Source organism: Schistocerca cancellata, chromosome 2, assembly GCF_023864275.1.
Source record: "Schistocerca cancellata isolate TAMUIC-IGC-003103 chromosome 2, iqSchCanc2.1, whole genome shotgun sequence".
Lineage (NCBI taxonomy): Eukaryota > Metazoa > Arthropoda > Insecta > Orthoptera > Acrididae > Schistocerca > Schistocerca cancellata.
The window spans coordinates 35,744,610-35,766,124 of record NC_064627.1 but is presented as its reverse complement, the minus strand read 5'-3'; the positions used below and the strand labels follow the sequence as shown (position 1 = coordinate 35,766,124).

Here is a 21,515-nt window from a genome sequence, read left to right as displayed (position 1 = left end):
TATAGATGACCTGCACTTCCCCAAAATCACCCCATAAAATGAAGTCTAGCATTCGCCTTCCCAACTACCAACCTGACTGGTTCATTCCATTTCACACTGCTTGGCAACCTTCATTACAAAATTACAGTAATTAATATTTCATCAACTTTGAGAACCTCGTACCACAAGATTACTAACAGTCTGAATTTTATGCAGCCTTAAATTCTTACTGCAGCATGACATTGCCCCCCCCCCCCCCCCCACACACACACACACACACACACAGAGTCGCCTCAAGCTTCCAAAATTTTTGTAATTGCGGGTCATAATTTTCACAGCTCAGTTTCATTCAAATTGAAAATTGTTAGGTTGTGACTACAGGCTCTCTTGACATAAAAAGATCCATAATACATCACCTGCAAAATTATTAACTTATTTACATCTCCAAATTTTGTCGTCTTCGGTTGCCAGTAATAGTGTGGGTTCACCTAATTACAACCGAATGAATAAAATTTTTTTGTGCCGTATGCATTTCGCCTTTATTATTTTAAAGGCATTATCAGTGGCAAATTTAGTAGATAGTGCTCTAAATGTGTTATTTTTCCTGTTTTACAGCTGTTGTGAATAACAATAAGCAGAACAGTTCAATTTCTCATGAACTAAATAATACTACAACTAAAGTTAAAACTGAACTTTGAATTTTTTTTTAATAGAGGTGGAGCCCCTACACACCCACACCGACATGATGGCCAATTCAAAAGCTCTACTGCCATCTCTGCATAAGGATTAGTTTTCAGATTAACTATTTATACGTGCTCATCTGGAGATAGATTGGGTCGAAAGTTGAACGAAGGGTAGCAGTTCGTACGGCAGAGGGCAACAAGTGCCAAGGCAAGCGCCAAGGGAAAAAAACCTCTGCAATAGTTAGGTTAGGAAGTAAGAGCAGTAGATGTCTTTCTGACTGTGACAGTTCATGCAAGGGTAGGTTTTGTTAATGGTGGGTATCATGCAAGAAGATACTGTGCCAGTGCCAAGGTCGTCATAATAATGGAGTCCAGTGTGGCAAACACAGTGCGTTGACTTACGCCCTCTGCTGTACCGTGTCATCAGTGACTTGGCACAGCTTCATGAGGCTGGTGCTGAATGGCAGCAGCTAGCTGTCGGTCGGCGTCCCCTGCTACTGCGTGGCGCAGTTCTGCCGCAGCTGCTCATTGAGCAGTTCTGCTTGCTCGGCATATTGTGCCGCACTACCATCAGAGAGCTGCAGCCATTGTCTCGCACATGTCAGCATAATATGCATTGAGCGACATAGTAAGTATTCTATTGGAAAATATAATTGTATTCTCTGACAAATTTTTGGAGTGTTATTGCTAGTACTCTCAAACTTCTTATCATTCATAATGCTTCTTGAGCAATATCCGTAAGTACTTTAGGTCATCAACTTTCCATGTAAGACCATTCAACCTATTGCAGATTTCAGCATGACCAAAGTTCATTTCACATCAACAGTTTCTCTTTCATTAATCTCCTTGACTGCTTCCCAACTTAAGTGAAACTTATCTCTTCCATGTAACATGATGGCAACAGTACAGGTTAACTTTAACTGAACTGACCCCAAACGTTTTGAGAGGAAAGAAGTTTCTTTTTCTAATTCTATGGCTTAATTAACTTAGCTATTACATACACTCGCTGCACACGCAACTAGCAGGCTCAAAATATTTAAGTCCAATTTTCTTTTGATCATCAATTTTCACATGTGAACCCTGAGTGAATTTTAATTCCAAACACTTAACCAGCACAACAGTTGAAATGTAATGATTATATTGGGTTCCTAACATACTTAACTTTATACAAAATTGTTAAGGCTTTCGTGGCCACTTGTTGACAAACTGCCTACTGGCTTCTGTCTCGGGTTCTTCGGCCAACGTTCATCTAATGATTTTTCTGACGTTTCGCCAGCACGAGTGGCTGGCATTGTCAAAGCTTCACCCTCCATTGCTGGTGGTGAACCGGAGGCGAGCTCGCGGCCGCAGGCTATATGTACCTGGCGCGCCAACGTCCGAGGGCTTCTCCGCGGTCATTTCCGCTGCGTTTCTCCTCTTGCTACCTGCGACGGTCGTTCGCTGCAGTACGGGAAGCCAGGATCCGTTTACCTTAAGGCTTTCCTCTTTCTTGTTGAAACTGTTCGCGTGTTTTTGGATTTCTACAGCTTCTCTGAACAAGCGCGTGTGATAGTGCTTCTCTACAGACAGAACTTCCGTGTCGGCGAATTTTATTACGTGGTCGGTCTCATTCAGTGCGTGCTCTGTCACGGCCGATTTCTCCACCTGCCCCAACCTGCAATGTCGCTTATGCTCTTTGATCCTGGTGTTAATACTTAACTTTACAGATACAGTGAAATCAGAGGAAAATTGAACATTTTGTGATAATGAGAACATTTGCCGAGGAGCCCAAGATACGAAAAAAATGTTATAAAAGTAATTAATGGAATATATTCTCACCTTTTTCCTCGTGATATTCATTCCAGAGATCAATAAGCCTCTGTGGATATTTTCCTTTAACACACACACAACGAGCAACCTCCACAAAGCAGCTAGTTTTGAACTGTGCATCATGACGTAAATTACTCAATTCCCTATATGAACAAGAAAACATTTTAAGAATAGGAGGACACTCATGTATCATAATACCATGACAATTGTTTACTTACATAGCAATAACAAATTCTGAAAGGACTTCATCATACTTTTTTTGTTTCTCCCCATTCACCAAGATATGACCTTCAATGGGGATAATTTTAAGCACCCTGCCAGAGGTACAATTATACTGACAGAAAAACACTTCTCCATATAAGCCTTCACCTATCTTCTTACAATTGTCAAAAAACCTGAAGAAAAAAAAGCATCACTTGATTTCACAAAATAATGAAAAATCACTTACCAAATACATCGGGGAGGGAGACTGATTTCTAACACAGCAATTATGTAAAATGTGAACAAGAAGTAATGAGGTATCTCCTCTAGCCATGCTTTCTTTCCAACAAAAGAGAGAGAAAGGATGGTAAAAGTAAAGAAAACTACTTGGTAATTTTAATACTGTTCCTAGTTTGCAGTTACTGCAAACTAAAAAAATGCAATAATTACTGTAATCACGCAATAAATGTTGAAACTTTAAAATTAAACCAGGAAAATTAATAATGGTTATTTGTTTTCAGTAATCATATGGAAATTAATTTATTTATCTAATGTTGAATTCATGGCAACACCATTACATCTATGCATGTATAAGGAATCACAGGGTGAATATAATTTAGAAGAACATTAAAAGTTGCAACAGCCGTAACTCGTGAATGAAGTTAACAGTTCACAGAGCTTAATGTTATTTCTGAACTCGTGTGGCATACACCACCAGTTCAGAGTACAGAATAGTATACTGGACCAGCCGTAAGTAACATTTCAGCACATACTAGCGAATGCATCTTGTGTATTTTCTTGTTTGTATTTAGCCTCATAAGCAAATAGTAGAAACTGAAACCTCAGATTAAAAATCATACAGAAACATCCCTCTCTAGATCTGTAACTTCAGAAACAGAAGTAATGTAACTTACAACTTTTTTTAAACCTCTGAATTTTCCAAATTAGGATTTTCTACACTCCAATATGAAATAAAGGCTTTAAGGTAGATGTTCTTTTTGACCAGTAGTTTATCATCCCAAAAAGCAGCAGCACAGTGAAGCACAATTCATTAAAGTTTAAACACATGATTTAAAACTGCCACCCAAAGCAGTTTAAATAGACAACAAACTAACTTCAGTATATGTCTGAATATCCAACTTACAAACAAATAAAGTATTATTTTGGCAACTTCTACTTTTGGCACAGTCCATATCAATTCAGACAGACTAGGAAAAAAATCTTACCTTCATAGTCTCGGATGTTACTGAATTTAGCGTATGTTAAAATGAAGGACTAAATTTCTGCTCCAAGATACAGCCCTCCAAAGATGACACTGCATACACCATTATGAAGATGCAAATTTTGGAAAAAAATTTAAAACGCAGTATCTCTAGATATTGTGCTGGTTTTTTATCTGAAATATAATTTCTTTATGATTACAAAGAAATCCTCCATTTGGACTGACCTATCAAAATTCATTTACTACAGCATCCTGAATTTTTTAATAATTTATGATTTTTTTTCAAAAAATGCCAATACATAAAATTTTTATTTTCTTCTGTTGATTAGTACCATATAGTTCCACATTCCCTACAAAGGAGAGTTTCCACTTTTAGGTTGAACAGGTTTTATAAACAACTGAAGTTTTTGCCATACATAAAACCCGTTGTATGAACACAACAGGCTCATAAAAATAAAACAAAATAAAACACTAGCTTTATTTTAACGTAATTTTAGTTTTGAAAGATGAGTAAGAGACTCATTTTTCAAGCATTTTAAATGGTTTCAAACTGTATCTGAAAGATCCAAAGACTTGCATAAATTTCACTACAATTTGGTTTAACTCTTAACTGGTGTCTATAATCTCTGCAATCCACCAGTCACAACCATATACACATGCCACAAACATCCCCCTTCTCAGGTTGTGAATCTGAATATCGTCCTGCTGCTTCTGAGGTGTTGGCCAAACAAATGAAATTTCTTCTTTCTTGCTCTTTAAAGTGCGTGCAATATGAATTCACCCATCACTGAGTCCAACAATGTGTCTTCTGAATTCCTTTCACAGGAATAGTTTGTTTGGACCGTTCTTTTTTCTGCTCACAGAATTCCTCGATTTCCTCTTCGGACAATAGAATGAGGGCTGTGGATGTGTAAGATTTCACGACTCTCGTAAAATCCTCAGCATTCTGAATCACAGCTGTATCTGTTCTGGAAAAATTAAGTTTTGTAGCATGGTGCTTCAGCAGGCCGCCTACACAATCGCAAGGCCCCTTCCAGTGACCAGTAGCACTGTATACGCAGTCAGTTGGCACAAGCAACTTACTCAATTCAAACAGCTGGTAACGATTTTTAAAATGACTAGGATCACCATCAGAAATAATGATGATCTTCTCAGCCCCTGTTTGCAGATGAATTTTGCGCATTGCTAGAAAAGCATGTACTGAGTCATGTCCTATGACATCGCTTATTACTGCAACACTTGTGATCTTGTTTTGAAAAAATGTCATTCTTGTAAAAATTGAAACCTTTGTGCTTCTTGTGGAGGAATTACAGAACAGTTCTCAGAAAAATCACAGTGAAGCACTTCTGCAATGTGGTGGTGTTGCAATTTCTTCAGATGTTTGTGTGGTACTGCTTTAACTGACCATTTACCAAGTTCATCAATGAAACTGTCAAAGGCAACAGTTTTCTTAATTAGTTTATTTTCCTCCCAAGCCACGTATATAATTTCTGCAGGGTTATCTGCTATGTCTTCCGGGCCAAGTGTCTGTAAAGACAGTCCCCCCCTTTCCAGGGCAGTCATCAGATTCTTGAAACAAACAAGTCTCTCACTTTACATCACAAACTACTAACGACTTCAGACACCCAACCAAGGTGTCATATGTCACATGCTCCAGTAAGTTCTTCAAAGTTACCACACAGTCAAAAATTCTCACAGTACACACAGTCAGACATCTCTAAGTGATTAACTACCCACTTAGGTCATAGTGCATAAAATTTTAATCTTCCAATATAAGTTGTATAGTTGCTCTTACAAATTGCAAAAGTTTCTTTAATACTGCAAGTCATGTCTCTCTTCACTTTCACAACTTTATGACCTTCAACTGTTTTGTTGGCAGTATGGTGATAACAGCCCCATTTATCTTCCACATAAAATGATTGCAGTATTTTAACTTTAGTTGCTTCTACAGGATGACAATAATAGGGATCTGGTCTTCCAAAGACTCCTTTTACAGACCTCACATTTCCTGATTTGTCTATCACATACTCTGATACTGATGGAACATGGTTCAAAATTCTTTTTCAAAATGTCCCTGGAATAATAGTTAAAACTTCCACCTTTCCACTGTAGGATGCACAATTTTCAGCAGCTGAATTGATATTTGTGAAAAATTCCTGGCAAGAGGTGCACGAGTGCTTTTTTTCATTTTCTTCTGAAGATGGAATTTCTACTTTGAAGAATGTAGCCAGCTTTAGTGACTTCTCTGCACTTTGATCCCTAGAGCTTATGACTCGACTTCACTGAACATCGTTTCTTAACAGGACTAACACCTACCTCTGTAGTTGACTGGTTCAGGGTATTTAATTCTTCCTCTACTGAAGCAAAATCTGCATCATCTGCACCAAGGGAGACTTCACCTTGTTCACATATTATCATTGTTGTTATTCTGTCAAAACATTTAGGTCACAAAAAGTAGTCACTGGAAACACAATTTTGAAAGAGAATCTTCAAATGAGAAAACTTATCACCACCTTGAACAAAATCTGCGTTTTTATTTGCCTTATATATCACTCTTTTATGGATATGCAAATAGTCAGCACACTTCACTCTCCTGTGGCCCCAGTCAGAAGACATTTCGAAGTCCTTTCCACAAAAACACTGCAACTTTGTCTACTGGCGAATTCCTCACGAAAACACAGAACTCACAGGATGGTGTCAGATTTCTTAGAAGTCTCTTCACTAAACAAATTAGCACTGAACAACTACAATACAGAAACCTGCAATGAACAACCACAACAAAGAAACTGACAAGAATCTACAGCAAAGTTTAGGAAATATCTGCCACAATGAAAGTCAAAAGAAATAACTAAAGAAAGACAGTGGAAAGAAGTAACACAGCAAAGACAACAGAAATAAGCATTGTAATGAAGAAATTGGTAAAGACAACTTCAGTGAAGACATACATTACCCTTGAAAGTTAAAAAATGATTTTTTAAAAATAAAACCTGCCCCACTTAGAAGTGGGTGCTCTCCTTTACAGAGAATATTGTACTACATGGAACTAATCAACAGGAAAAAATCTAACTTTTCTGGATTGACATTTTTGGGAAAAAATAAATAAATAAATAAAAATCTGTAAACTACAAAAAATTCAAAAAGCAACAGTAGAAGAACTTTGACATATGTCCAGATGATACCATTGTAATCATAAAGCTATTATCTTTCAAATAAAATAAAATAAAAAAACCAACACTAACAAAATATCTACAACTGTTACAGTGAAACAGCATATTAACATCTTCAAAATGGTGTTTGCACTTTGAAGGTCTGTATCTCTGAGCATGAATTTTTTTAGAGAAAAGAAAAAAGTACGTGTTTCTTACTTACTCCAGAATTTTAGCATGCTAAATTCAATGACATCCGAGACTATGAAGGTGTGGCGACAATAGGTCACATCGACCACACATTAGAACATTAACTTCTCTGACACACCGCCGTGTTTAATTCAGTCTGCCTTTGTACTTCATGCAGTGTTTATGTGTATCAGTCTTTATGGTAAAATATAGGTGTATATAGAAAACTTGGGAACTGTTTATTGCGTATATTATGACCCGTATCCCTAATCCCATATTGATGACCCTGGACAAAAAGTTCTACATCTTCCGCGCCGGTCATACAGAATCAACAGGTTTCATGTACGATGCCTTGGCTACATCACCGAACATTCTTTACGAAGATTTGGAGGCCCAGCTCTTACAACCGGGCCAACAAAACCCCCCACCGTCAGTTATTTCGCAGCTAATGGACAATGATCTCCAATTTTATACGAGGATAACCTCTACTTCAGTAACTCCACAACAACCGAGTGTTACACAATTACCTCAAATAATGGACTCGGGTTTTGTTTCGCTGGATTACACACAACCACTAGTGAAAAGTGAAGTGGATGATCTAAGTAGTGCGACGATCGATCGCCCGTACCAAGTTCGAAGGGACCAAAATTCGCACACGTGCTTTGATTCTGTACGCGCCACGACGCCTGTTACAGTAGTGCATGTGCAACGCTGCCATTTGTGGAAAATGCACACGCAGTCAACTATTACTGAGCTACGCCAGCCTCACCTTCCTCACAAATCAGTAACAGACATTTTTATGCCTCCAGTTCACTAGAACAAACCACCCGATCGGCGGCCCAGTTTCGCAACCAAGTGCGTACGACTGCACTCAACACAGCTTTTCCACCCAGCAACCTTGTACAATGACAGTACGACTGCCGGCAGAATTCACCAGTGTTTTGTGGTCCTACCACGAAGGATGCATGGCCAGTGTGCGCGGAAAACTCTCATTGTTAGCACTTTAAGCTGCACCCCCCTCCCAATGCCGCGCATGCGTAATAGGCATGTGACTTTCGTGCTGCCTTTTCCTGCTCGCGCTAACAGCCACGCCTCATCACACCCCACTCGTCCCAAAAAACAACGTCAGAACCTCACTCAGTCTCGTGTACAGTTCATAAGTCTCTTCTGTCACTGATGGAACACACAAAATAATTACCACTGCTGGGCCTCCTATTAGGCACAAGGTTAGACACCTCAAACGCACTAAATTGCGCGTGGCCCGGCAGCAAATTAATGAACTTCTGGAGGCAGGCATCCTAGAGCTATCAGACAGCAATTGGTCTTCACCAATTCACCAAACATGATGGTTCTTTTCAAATGTGTGGTGATTATAGACGTTTAAGTTCTAGCACTGTCACGGACAATTACCCCGTGCCAAAAATAAACGAAGTCACTCATATGGTATCGGGCACTGCAATCTTCAGTGTGATTGCAAACGTGCTATCACCAAATTCCCGTAGTGCCAGAAGACATTCCAAAAACTGGTATCATCACGCTGCTCAGTATGTTCCATTACAACTTCAAGCCATTCGGTTTAAAGAATGCAGCACACACAAATGTGGCAATGTTTCACTGACTCAATCTTACAATGATTCGAGTTCTGCTTCGCATACCTGGATGACATACTCATTTTCAGTAAATTGACCACAGATCGTAAAGATCATTTATTCCAGGACCTCCAGACTTTGGCATCCAATGGTGTCGAGGTCAACAAAGAAAAATTCCAACTGCGTCAGTCTTCCATGACATTTCTGCGTTACACTGTATCCACAGATGAAATACAGCCTCCCAAATCCTGCGTATAGGCTATCACGTCATTACCACCCCCAGCTATGTACAAAGAACTCCGACGTTTCATAGGTACTATAAATTACTACCACCGTCATCTATCTTCTGCTGCCGCCGTGCGGGCCCCTCTGACGGACTTGGTCTCTGGCAAACAAACTTCAGGCGTTAAACCAGTCCGTTGGACTGAACCCGTGCTAGAGGCTTTCAGGGCTATTAAAACAGCTTTACCTCACACAGTCTTAATCACCCACCCTGAACCGTCTGCCGATTTGTTCATCACTACGGACACCAGCGACATCGCGGTCAGGGCAATATTACAAAAAGAAAAGGCGACACAGTTTCACCACTTCATTTCTTCTCCAAAAAACTGTCTACAGCCCAGAAGAAATATTCTGCTTTTAATAGAAAGCTTCTGGTAGGGTACGAGGCCGTCAAACATTTCCGCACTGACATCGAGGGCTGTCCTTTCTTCATTCTTACTGATAACAAACCGCTGGCGGACGCCTTCTGCAACCCGCCAAAGGAAATGTATAGCAGTAAAAATGTAGTATCATGTTGACCAATTGTGTGGTGTAATGGAGAGTGTCGTGGCTTCACACAGAAGTTCATGGATTGATATCTCATCAGGTACTTTATTTTAATACTTAATTTTTTATCAAAATTACATTGCTCAATACTGTTACTCAGTTGGTTTAAATATAATATTTTATTTTTATTCCTTTGTCACATCATTTTAATCATACCAACTACTTCATTTCCTCTGTTTTTGCTTCCTACATTTTTTTACTGCTTTAAATCTTTTTTCGTGCGATTTTAATTAATTTTATGCATTAATTTCAATTCAACCTGTTATTTCTTCATCCATGTTACTGCATTCATTATTTCTATTCCTCACTTTTACATCTTCATCTAGGTAACTTTGTGCATAGTGCAATAGGAATTTAGGCTGTTTTAAATACGCGCACAGTTACCACCATAAAAAATAAAAAATGAGAATTTTGTAATGAAAAATACATTATTTTTATCATTACATAGTTAATAGAAATAGATTATTTCTTTTTTTAACTGATCAGAATTTCCTAATACTTAAATGTTATTACAGATAATCAAATTAACATTCACAAAAATTCTGAGTAGAAAAAGATTGACACAGTAAAACTTACTCAAAACAGAAGCACATAGGACTAAGATAATTTTCAAAATTTGGCAAGTATCTGCATTAAAACTCACTAGGCTATATAAAACTTGTCAGTTATCATGCACAAAGATTTAAATTTGTAATTATGTAGTATTTATGTTCCTTCACTCTTGCACAGTAGTCATTCATTTACTGGACGTTGTACAATAAAACACTAGGCTATTATACTAATTAATAAATGATATGGTATTTCTGTATCATTACTCTACGTTTAAATTCGTTAACTGTTGTAAGTACATATATATTATGTGGTGTCACCGCCAGACACCACACTTGCTAGGTGGTAGCTTTAAATCGGCCGCGGTCCATTAGTACATGTCGGACCTGCGTGTCGCCATTGTCAGTGATAGCAGACCGAGCGCCACCACACGGCAGGTCTTGAGAGATTTACTAGCACTCCCCCCAGTTGTACGGACGACTTTGCTGCATTGGTAAAGTACCGGAACTTCAAGCGCTGATAGAAAGCACTGAAGCTGAAATCGTTATAGGTACAGAAAGCTGGCTGAAGCCAGAGATAAATTCTGCCGAAATTTTTACAAAGGTACAGACGGTGTTTAGAAAGGATAGATTGCATGCAACCGGTGGTGGAGTGTTCGTCGCTGTTAGTAGTAGTTTATCCTGTAGTGAAGTAGAAGTGGATAGTTCCTGTGAATTATTATGGGTGGAGGTTACACTCAACAACCGAGCTAGGTTAATAATTGGCTCCTTTTACCGACCCCCCGACTCAGCAGCATTAGTGGCAGAACAGCTGAGAGAAAATTTGGAATACATTTCACATAAATTTTCTCAGCATGTTATAGTCTTAGGTGGAGATTTCAATTTACCAGATATAGACTGGGACACTCAGATGTTTAGGACGGGTGGTAGGGACAGAGCATCGAGTGACATTATACTGAGTGCACTATCCGAAAATTACCTCGAGCAATAACAGAGAACCGACTCGTGGAGATAACATCTTGGACCTACTGGTAACAAACAGACCCGAACTTTTCGACTCTGTAAGTGCAGAACAGGGAATCAGTGATTATAAGGCCGTTGCAGCATCCCTGAATACGGAAGTTAATAGGAATATAAAAAAAGGGCGGAAGGTTTATCTGTTTAGCAAGAGTAATAGAAGGCAGATTTCAGACTACCTAACAGATCAAAGCGAAAATTTCTGTTCCGACACTGACAATGTTGAGTGTATATGGAAAAAGTTCAAGGCAATCGTAAAATGCGTTTTAGACAGGTACGTGCCGAGTAAAACTGTGAGGGACGGGAAAAACCCACCGTGGTACAACAACAAAGTTAGGAAACTACTGCGAAAGCAAAGAGAGCTTCACTGCAAGTTTAAACGCAGCCAAAACCTCTCAGACAAACAGAAGCTAAACGATGTCAAAGTTAGCGTAAGGAGGGCTATGCGTGAAGCGTTCAGTGAATTCGAAAGTAAAATTCTATGTACCGACTTGACAGAAAATCCTAGGAAGTTCTGGTCTTACGTTAAATCAGTAAGTGGCTCGAAACAGCATATCCAGACACTCCGGGATGATGATGACATTGAAACAGAGGATGACAAGCGTAAAGCTGAAATACTAAACACCTTTTTCCAAAGCTGTTTCACAGAGGAAGACCGCACTGCAGTTCCTTCTGTAAATCCTCGCACAAACGAAAAATGGCTGACATCGAAATAAGTGTCCAAGGAATAGAAAAGCAACTGGAATCACTCAACAGAGGAAAGTCCACTGGACCTGATGGGATACCAATTCGATTCTACACAGAGTACGCGAAAGAACTTGCCCCCCTTCTAACAGCCATGTACCGCAAGTCTCTAGAGGAACGGAAGGTTCCAAATGATTGGAAAAGAGCACAGGTAGTCCCAGTCTTCAAGAAGGGTCGTCGAGCAGATGCGCAAAACTATAGACCTATATCTCTGACGTCGATCTGTTGTAGAATTTTAGAACATGTTTTTTGCTCGAATATCATGTCGTTTTTGGAAACTCAGAATCTACTATGTAGGAATCAACATGGATTCCGGAAACAGCGATCGTGTGAGACCCAACTCGCTTTATTTGTTCATGAGTCCCAGAAAATATTAGATACAGGCTCCCAGGTAGATGCTATTTTTCTTGACTTCCGGAAGGCGTTTGATACAGTTCCGCACTGTCGCCTGATAAACAAAGTAAGAGCCTACGGAATATCAGACCAGCTGTGTGGCTGGATTGAAGAGTTTTTAGCAAACAGAACACAGCATGTTGTTACCAACGGAGAGACGTCTACAGACGTTAAAGTAACCTCTGGTGTGCCACAGGGGAGTGTTATGGGACCATTGCTTTTCACAATATATATAAATGACCTAGTAGATAGTGTCGGAAGTTCCATGCGGCTTTTCGCGGATGATGCTGTAGTATACAGAGAAGTTGCAGCATTAGAAAATTGTAGCGAAATGCAGGAAGATCTGCAGCGGATAGGCACTTGGTGCAGGGAGTGGCAACTGACCCTTAACATAGACAAATGTAATGTATTGCGAATACATAGAAAGAAGGATCCTTTATTGTATGATTATATGATAGCGGAACAAACACTGGTAGCAGTTAATTCTGTAAAATATCTGGGAGTATGCGTGCGGAATGATTTGAAGTGGAATGATCATATAAAATTAATTGTTGGTAAGGCGGGTACCAGGTTGAGATTCATTGGGAGAGTCCTTGGAAAATGTAGTCCATCAACAAAGGAGGTGGCTTACAAAACACTCGTTCGACCTATACTTGAGTATTGCTCATCAGTGTGGGATCCGTACCAGATCGGGTTGACGGAGGAGATAGAGAAGATTCAAAGAAGAGCGGCGCGAAAGGATGAGGTATCGAATATATTGCTTCCCCCTACTTATACCTCCTGAGGAGATCACGAATGTAAAATTAGAGAGATTAGAGTGCGCACAGAGGCTTTCAGACAGTCGTTCTTCCCGCGAACCATACGCGACTGGAACAGGAAAGGGAGGTAATGACAGTGGCATGTAAAGTGCCCTCCGCCACACACCGTTGGGTGGCTTGCGGAGTATAAATGTAGATGTAGATGTAGATGTAGACTACACTGACGAAGACTCTCTCATTTGCCGAGAACCTAGTTCGCATAGACTTCAGCCAAGTCAATGGCTACGACCTAGCAAGGCGCCATAAACAGTATATTGCATGTATCTAAAGAGTCTAACTTGTATCTTTTAGAGCGATGTACACCGATGATGGATTAAAGTTAAGTATTCCAGCAGCTACGTACTTTTCTTTATAGCGTTCATTACGTATCCTGTTGCAGACCTCATGCCAGCCTGCGTGAGTTTAAACGCGTGCATTTCAGCCTTCTCTAGCAATACAACATATTATTTCCATGTTTATTTGCTTTGCAGTTAATTTTTTTTTTTTTTTTTTTTTTTTGCCACATATCAAGTGAGGAAGCTTGTTACAATTTCCCATTAAGAACTGTTTTTTCTAGACAACTTCTTGTATTATATGATAGTTGAAACAGTTTGGGAGAACTTGTGTATGCTGTGAATTTTGTAACTGTGTGTGCAACAGCTTCTTCAGACATTAATTTTTCTAGGGCTATCATCTTACTCTTCTTCTTCCTTTGTTTCTTCTTGATCATCATCATCATCTGTGTTGCGGATTTCTATTAAATCTGTTATTAAAGTAAATGTACTGTGAGCTGGCTGACAGCAATCACTTCAAACATAATTATCCACACATGAAATGTTTTACATTTCAATTAATTCAGCAACTGCTGCTGCATTTTCTTGAGGTTTGATAGTTGGAGGACTGTGTTGTTTTTGACTTCCAAATGCCACTTTGTTGAAGCACTTTTTAACAGTTTCAGGCTTTATTTCCCTTACTGGCAAACTAATCCATTTACTGCCTCCAGGACAGAAACCGACCATGCCAGAACAAACGCACTTTCATCTTCTCCAATATTAAGAATAAGAGACTGCATCAGTGATTACCTATTATGAGATGTGCATGGTTCATGGATTGTGTGAGGCTAGTTCAACCTGGTGGGAAGCAAGGCAGTTTCATGTTCGATAATTTGACTTTCAGGTGTCAGGTTGTATTGTCTCGGAAAAGGAGTACTTTGCGATTTCCTTTCTTCATTTTGGCACAAAGAGCCCAGTCATTTTTCCAAAGACCATTAACCACCCACTTCTTTTTACTGTTTACCACGTAACTGAAAGCTTACTGACATCTACATTTTTGAAACAAAACAGTTTTGTAACTCTTCCGATCACCAGTGGCTTCTCTATTTCACCTAACATGTTTCCACACAGCAGCATAGTGAATCTTTCCTTGGCCGTTTTTTTACTAGACGACTTTTCACCTCAAATTGCTAGAGATTTCGGAAGCAGTGCACAATAAAACAGCCCTGCTTCATTGACAATGAACGTGTCTTTCAGTTCATAATTTGCAATTAGATTACAGTACAATATTGCCTTCCAGTCTTTTGCTATACTTCCTCCCACATCTCTAACTTCCCCACATACTTCATTTCGCAGTGTTGTGCCTAGCATTGAAACTGTCCAGCCAACCTGTGAATGCCTTAAACTCAGTATTTCCAAGCTCTTTAGTGACTTTCAGAGCTTCACCCTGTAATGTGGATCCAAAGGTAAGTTTCTTGCCAGTGCATGTATGAACCATTCCCACATTATCTCGTTAATTCCTTCATTTCCTTGGCTTTCTTTTCCTTTGCCCATTTCCTTTCATCCATTTATCCTGCATCTTATCCTTGTTTCTGAAAATATCAAATTTGTATACTGGCGCATTTGAAACGCAACATTATTTCACACACAGAAAGTGTTTTTCTCATTCACCTTTATTACCTTAACCATTTTGTTAAATGTTAGTGACACACACTTTTTGTTCAACATTGTATTATCATGTAACGTGCTACTAGAGAACTGAAACTGCCAGAAAGTAAAGCAGGTGGTGCATTTCTTTGGAATGCTGAACTTTGCCAGGTGAAACCATTGTTTAACTTAACACCACCCCCACCTTTTTCACTGGGTAGATTGCAGCAGAGTGTTTGTAGGTGCACAAAAACGGACAAGTGTGTGCCCACAAGCATCCAAAATATAATATTGCAAAACGAGAAACACAGACAAACGGAGTGCTCCTTTGATGTACCAACACTGAGCATAACCTATTTGATGTTGCACAGAGCAGCATGCTTTGATGTCTAGACCTGCAGCACAGCACTGCACGAAGCTGAGGCTCTTTTCTCGGTTTTCATTCGCTCACAGCATTGTCAGGGCTGTACCGTTATTGTGTTATGAGTAGCATCCTTGTAGAGTCATGAATAACTAACCTACAGTATAATAGCGTAAGTTCTTTACCACATTATACAATACATTATTAATAAGTTTTGAAATTTGCATCCCATTTCCACATTAAGCATGTTCCGCTTCGTATAAAAATTAGCATTTGAAAGTCTACTCAATGCATTGGTACCATAATACTTGTGCAGTTTGAGCAGAGTTTGGAATTATACACATTCCATTTGGTGCAAGTTTCACTGTATAAACAAACATACACCACACTACCAGTCTTGAGGGAGCAAAATCCAAAAAGTGGGGAAACTAAAAAACAGAAGGAAAGATTATAAATCCACTATAGAAGGGAGGGGGGGGGGGGGGGGGTTGTTTTCCACAAAAAGAGCTTCAAATGACCGACATCATCTCACTGACACAAACTCGAGTACGCGATCGGCTGAGCGCGTTATCTATTAAAATGGAAGATAGATCAGGCGACAGCTGTAAATGGGCATGTAGCGGAGTAAAATAGGGGCACTGAAGTAAAAGGTATCTCACCGTCCACAGTTGAGAGCAGTGGGGACAAAGTGGGGGAGGAACGCCACTTGAAAGATGTCGATGGCTAAAAAGACAATGCCCTATCTGGAGTCTAGTTAAAATTACCTCCTCCCGATGACGAATTTGAGAGGAAGAGGTCTGAGCACAGGGAAGAGCTTTCACATCCCACAATTTATTATTGGGAAGTGTAGACCAATGTGCATGCCATAAAAGAGCACCACAACGACATAAAACACACTCTAGATCGACGAAGGGAACCATGCGAACAGCAGGCTGAGGAAGAGGGACTGCAGCCTTGGCCGCTGTACCAGCCGCCTCGTTTCCATGGATACCAATGTGTCCTGGGATCCAGAGGAATTCCACAGAGACGCCCCCCAAGTGGACCAAGTGGAGGCAGTCCTGGATCCAGTGGACCAGAGGGTGGACAGGGTAAAGAGCTTGGAGACCGAGGAGAGAGCTGAGCGAATCTGAGCATATAATATACTGTACCCGCTGATGGCGACGGATATATTGGAAAGCCTGGAGAACAGCGTAAAGCTCCGCAGTAAAAACTGAACACTGGTCAGGAAGCCGAAATCTATTAGGGGTGTTGCCAACAATGAAACCACTCCCAACACCAAATGATGTTTTTGAGCAGTCAGTGTAAATAAATGTGGCATCCTTCATTTGTGCACTTAGAGCAGCAAATGCCCGATGATACACGAGAGAAGAGGTACCTTCCTTGGGAAGCTGACAAAGGTCACGGAGCAGGCAGGTCCGGGGGCAGAGCCAACACGGTGCTGTACCCCCCCAGTTGTCACGAAAGTTTTAGGAAAGTGGAAGGCATGAAAACGTAGCAGTTGACACAGAAGTGGACTCCCAGTGGCAGCAGAGATTAAGGGCAGCCTGCATACCCTAAACCCAAGGAGGCATTAAAAAAAAGTCATAGGCTGGATTAGCAGGCATGGAAGACAGGTGGCTAGCATAACGACTCAGAAGGGCAGCTCGCCGATTAGGGAGAGGAGGTTCAGCAGTCTCAGCTTAAAGTCTTTCCACATGGCTGGCGTAAAAAGCTCCAGGCACTGAACGAAATTCACGGTGGTGGACAGAGTTGAGGTGCTGCAGAACAGACGGCTGAGCAGAGGAGTAAATTATGCTTCCATAGTCCAATTTCGAGTGCACTAAGGCGCGATATAGGTGGAGAAGGACAACTCGGTCCACTCCGCAGGAGGTACCATTCAGAACACTGAGGATGTTGACGGATCACAGACAGCAAGCCGAAAAATAGGAAACGTGGGAGGACAAGCACAGTTTTCAGTCAAACGTAAGTCCCAAGAGTTTAGCGACGTCCACAAACGGAAGGTTGACAGGGCCTAGATGTAGGGAAGGCAGAAGAAACTCTGTACGACGCCAAAAATTGACACAAACGGTCTTACTGAGAGAAAAGTAGAAGCCAGTTTCGATGCTCCAAGAGTGGAGGCGATCGAGACATCCTCGAAGACGTCGTTCAAGAAGGCTGGTCCGTTGAGAGCTGTAGTAGATCGCAAAATCGTCCACAAAGAGGGAGCCCGAGACATCAGGAAGGAGGCAATCCAGAATCAGATTTATGGCAATGGCAAACAGTACAACACTCAGCACAGAGCCCTGGGGTACCCCGTTTTCTTGGGAGAAAGTACGGGAGAGAGTGGTGTTCACCCGCACTCTAAATGTGCGCTCTGCCATAAATTTGTGAAAAAAAAGGGGCAGCCGACCTCGAAAGCCTCAAGAGAACAGTGTGCGGAGGATGCCTGTCCTCCAACAGGTATTGTATGCTCTCTCTAGATCAAAAAATATTGCTACTGTTTGGAGTTTCCGGAGAAAATTGTTCATGATAGAGAGAGCAACAAGATGGTCAACTGCAGAACGATGCTTTCGGAAACCACATTGGGCAGGTGTTAAAAGACTGCAGGACTCCAGCCACCAAGCTAAACAGCAATTCACCATTAAAGTGCAGTGTGCTTCCACCTGGACAGGGAGGGTGTGTAGCAGTCGATTTAGCAGCAATTTTTGTGCCTGGAGGGCACTGACTGTTTCTAACAACAAGGTGCCATTTCATAATCTGGACCAAGACCTTACAGGACCTGCAATTGCATAGACAGCTTTCTGAATAATGAAAGGGTTGACTGTGAAGAAGTCTTGACCTTCGTCCAAACGAGCAACAACAAGGAACTGTGGCACTGATGGAAGAATTGTCTGTGGCTGAGACTCATCTAACTTTCGCTTGTGATAAAAATTGTAGACTTAGAGGAAAGCATTGTGGAAGTATCCCCCAGGATTACCAGCATCTCCGATGGCATGCTCTTTCCTTGTGGGAGCGCTCTCTCAGGGCACTCCCACCTTAGGTGATTGTTCACACCTCAGGTCACGCCTCCCGAGAAACGGACATTCGGAAGGTTCCAGCTTGGGTAATCTACCCTCCCTGGGCCTGGCCATTACCAGGGGTACGTACGTGTCATACCTGTCTACCCGGGGCGGGGAATTACATGTTACCCCGTCACTGGTTACGTGTGGGTCAGCCTTCAGACACGCACAGGAAGGAAAGAAGGAGAAAGGGAGGAACACAGAAAAGGAAAGAAGAGAGGTCTCAAACGCCACAGCGGATAAGAGGGTAAACAGAAGAGGCAAGGAAAAGAGGAGGACAAAGGAAGGACAGAGACTTTCCAGCATAGAAAGCAAAGAAGAGAGAGAGACTATGTCTTACAGTTACAAGAGTCCGTCGCCGGATGTAGGGACGAAACATTCTCCCATAGGGGGAGAAGGGGAAGGGAAGGGGCAGAGGTGAGGGGGGGGATGACTGGGGGGGGGGGGGGGAGGATGTGGAAAAGAAAGGTATGCAGGCCGGAAAGGGAAGAGCCGCACTAGTTCAGGGTCCCGTGCTCACGACGCACGTATCCACAAAAGAATTGTGGACCCCCTGAAAGGATTCAATTATGTTCAAGTCCGGGCACTGTGCTGCACAGGGAAGACGCAGCAGTTCAGTCGCAAGCTCCTCATACCACAACTGTACTGTCCGACTGTGTGAATGGGTGCATTATTGTAATGAAATATGGCATCACTGTTGGGGAACAACTGCACCTGTTCACCCAAAATGTTCACATAATTGTTGGCTGTAACACAGCCTTTGAGAGTAATGATGAGACCAGCAGAACGCCATGATATGGCTATCCACACCACCACACTTCCATCTGCATGCTTAACCATTGGAATCAAGCAATCAGGATTGTAGGCTGCTTCTGGCGTTTTCCGGATGTAAACCCAACCCGATGTTGGAAATAATGAAAACGCTGACTCATTGGACCATATTACGTGTTTCCACTGCTCAGCTGTCCACGATTTACGCTCCTGACACTATGTTTTAAGCTTCTTTGCATTGGGTGTCATCACTAATGATTTCATTATAACAGCTCATCCATGAATATTCGCTTTATGGAGTTCTCGGTGGACAGTGTTGATATATACAGTGTCTTGAAGATGGCTATTGAGCTCCACAGCCACTTTAGCCGCTGTAGTTTTGTGTTGTTTAGACACAACTCGTGTTAGAGTATGACGATCTCTGTCATTTAGTTTTGATTTGTGCCCACTATTACGTGTACACAATGATGTCTTTCAATGTTTTGTGTAGGCTGTCATGAGTGTTGAAACGACTGCTCTTTAAACATTCAGTGAGTTTGTTGTATTGGTTACTGATGCTAAAGCTCATCGAGCCACCTCAATCTGCTCTCTTTGGAACTCTGTTAGGTCTTTCATTGCATGTTGAACCTCGGCCTCTGAATGCAAATAAGAAGTGTGGACTACTCGTAAACAACCTGCACTGATGCCCAGTCTGTACTGAACATGCACAGTTCAAATTGACATGTGCCTTACCAGCATTGTTGACCATCAAACACTATCATTAAATTGCTACCACTGTTCACATTGTTTTGCGTATCCCCTGTACTGCTGTACATCAACAATGGACTAACTTGGCAGGTATATGGAGAGGTCCAAATAATGCAAAACATATTTTTTTTGTTTCTGCCCATCTGCCCCTTTAAGGTGTAAAACATACCTCAAATGGTAATTTGGTATGTTAGGTTGAAGGGAATATCTTCAAAACTATGATATATAAACAATGTGTTTCATTCAAAAGTTGAAATGTAATGAATGTTCTTGGAAACTGTAGAATCAACTTTTGTAATAGTTCAGAATCAAACAATGAAAAATCCAGGATGGAATAATGACAATATTATGAAAATTATAGATTGCTATTTACCCATGTTGGATATGTTGGGTTGCAGACAGGCACAACAAAAAGACTGCTGAACACTTAAGCTTTCAGCCTAAAAGCCTCCTTTTGAATTAGACAAAACACACACACACACACACACACACACACACACACGAAACTCTTACACATGACCAATGTCTCTGGCCACCGACTTTAGACCATCCAAGAACCGTTCGGTAAAATGCGAAGTATATACGCAAACACAAAATGAACAAATTCCCCCATAAAGCTTATAGTTATTTTGGTACTGGACAAAGATTTCACTTTGTCATGTTTTACCAGCAAACTTGGTGTTGGTTGTCAACTACAGATACATTTCAACTGAATTTTAAAAAATTGCTCTGTATTTTAGTTGTAACTGTGGATGTACACCGAAAAGATCTATGTAACACTTTGGCAGTAATGCCAGATGTTGGCAACTTGTTGCCATTTTATTTTGATGCACAGTTCTCTGGGCATTTTGCTAAGAAAGTTAAAGTAACAACAATATCTATTTTAAAATTGCAGGTTAAGCTGTTGTGTTTATTCCAATTTCTAGTGTTTGTTCTGAGTCATTTGGTAACTGTGGTACAAGTTATGATGCTCACTCTGGATGAACAACGTACCTACTTATTTTATTAATAAATGACCATTGTGTTATGTATTTGTGGAAAATATATGGATTCTCGTCACTAACAGATCCGAAAAATAAAAGAGAATACAGCAATGCAAGTTCAAATGAGCTGAGCATTATGGGACTTAACTTCTGAGGTCATCCGTCCCCGAGAACTTAGAACTACTTAAACCTAACTAACCTAATGACATCACAAACATCCATGCCCGAGGCAAGATTCGAACCTGCGACTGTAGCGGTCGCACGGTTCCAGACTGTAGAGCCTAAAACCGCTCGGCCACCCTGGCCGGTGAAATTTAAGTGTCCAGTAAAGTGTTACAGCACAAAATTAAAGTGGAATGCTATGAACCAAAGAATTCATGTTTGAACTACATATATTAATAAATGCAATGAACAGCCATTTTCTTACAAGTGGTCAATAGTTTTGTCTTCCATACTTTTCTTTACATAAATCCATTAGAAAATTACCATTGCATAGTGTGCAATTGAATGACATTCACTCCTCACCATTTGTTCTGTGTGTGCCAGTTTTC

At 40.9% G+C, this 21,515-nt stretch overlaps 1 long non-coding RNA gene across 1 annotated transcript in view; it reads right to left on the bottom strand.

Moving 5' to 3' along the window:
• Positions 1 to 21,515, bottom strand: part of LOC126143704 (uncharacterized) — a 43,427-nt gene that overhangs the window by 21,338 nt on the left and 574 nt on the right. Inside the window, exons 2-3 of the long non-coding RNA XR_007529753.1 lie at positions 2,690 to 2,866; positions 2,481 to 2,614 (exon numbers count right to left, since the gene is read on the bottom strand). This is a non-coding gene — a long non-coding RNA (uncharacterized LOC126143704). The remainder of the gene's footprint in view (positions 1 to 2,480; positions 2,615 to 2,689; positions 2,867 to 21,515) is intronic.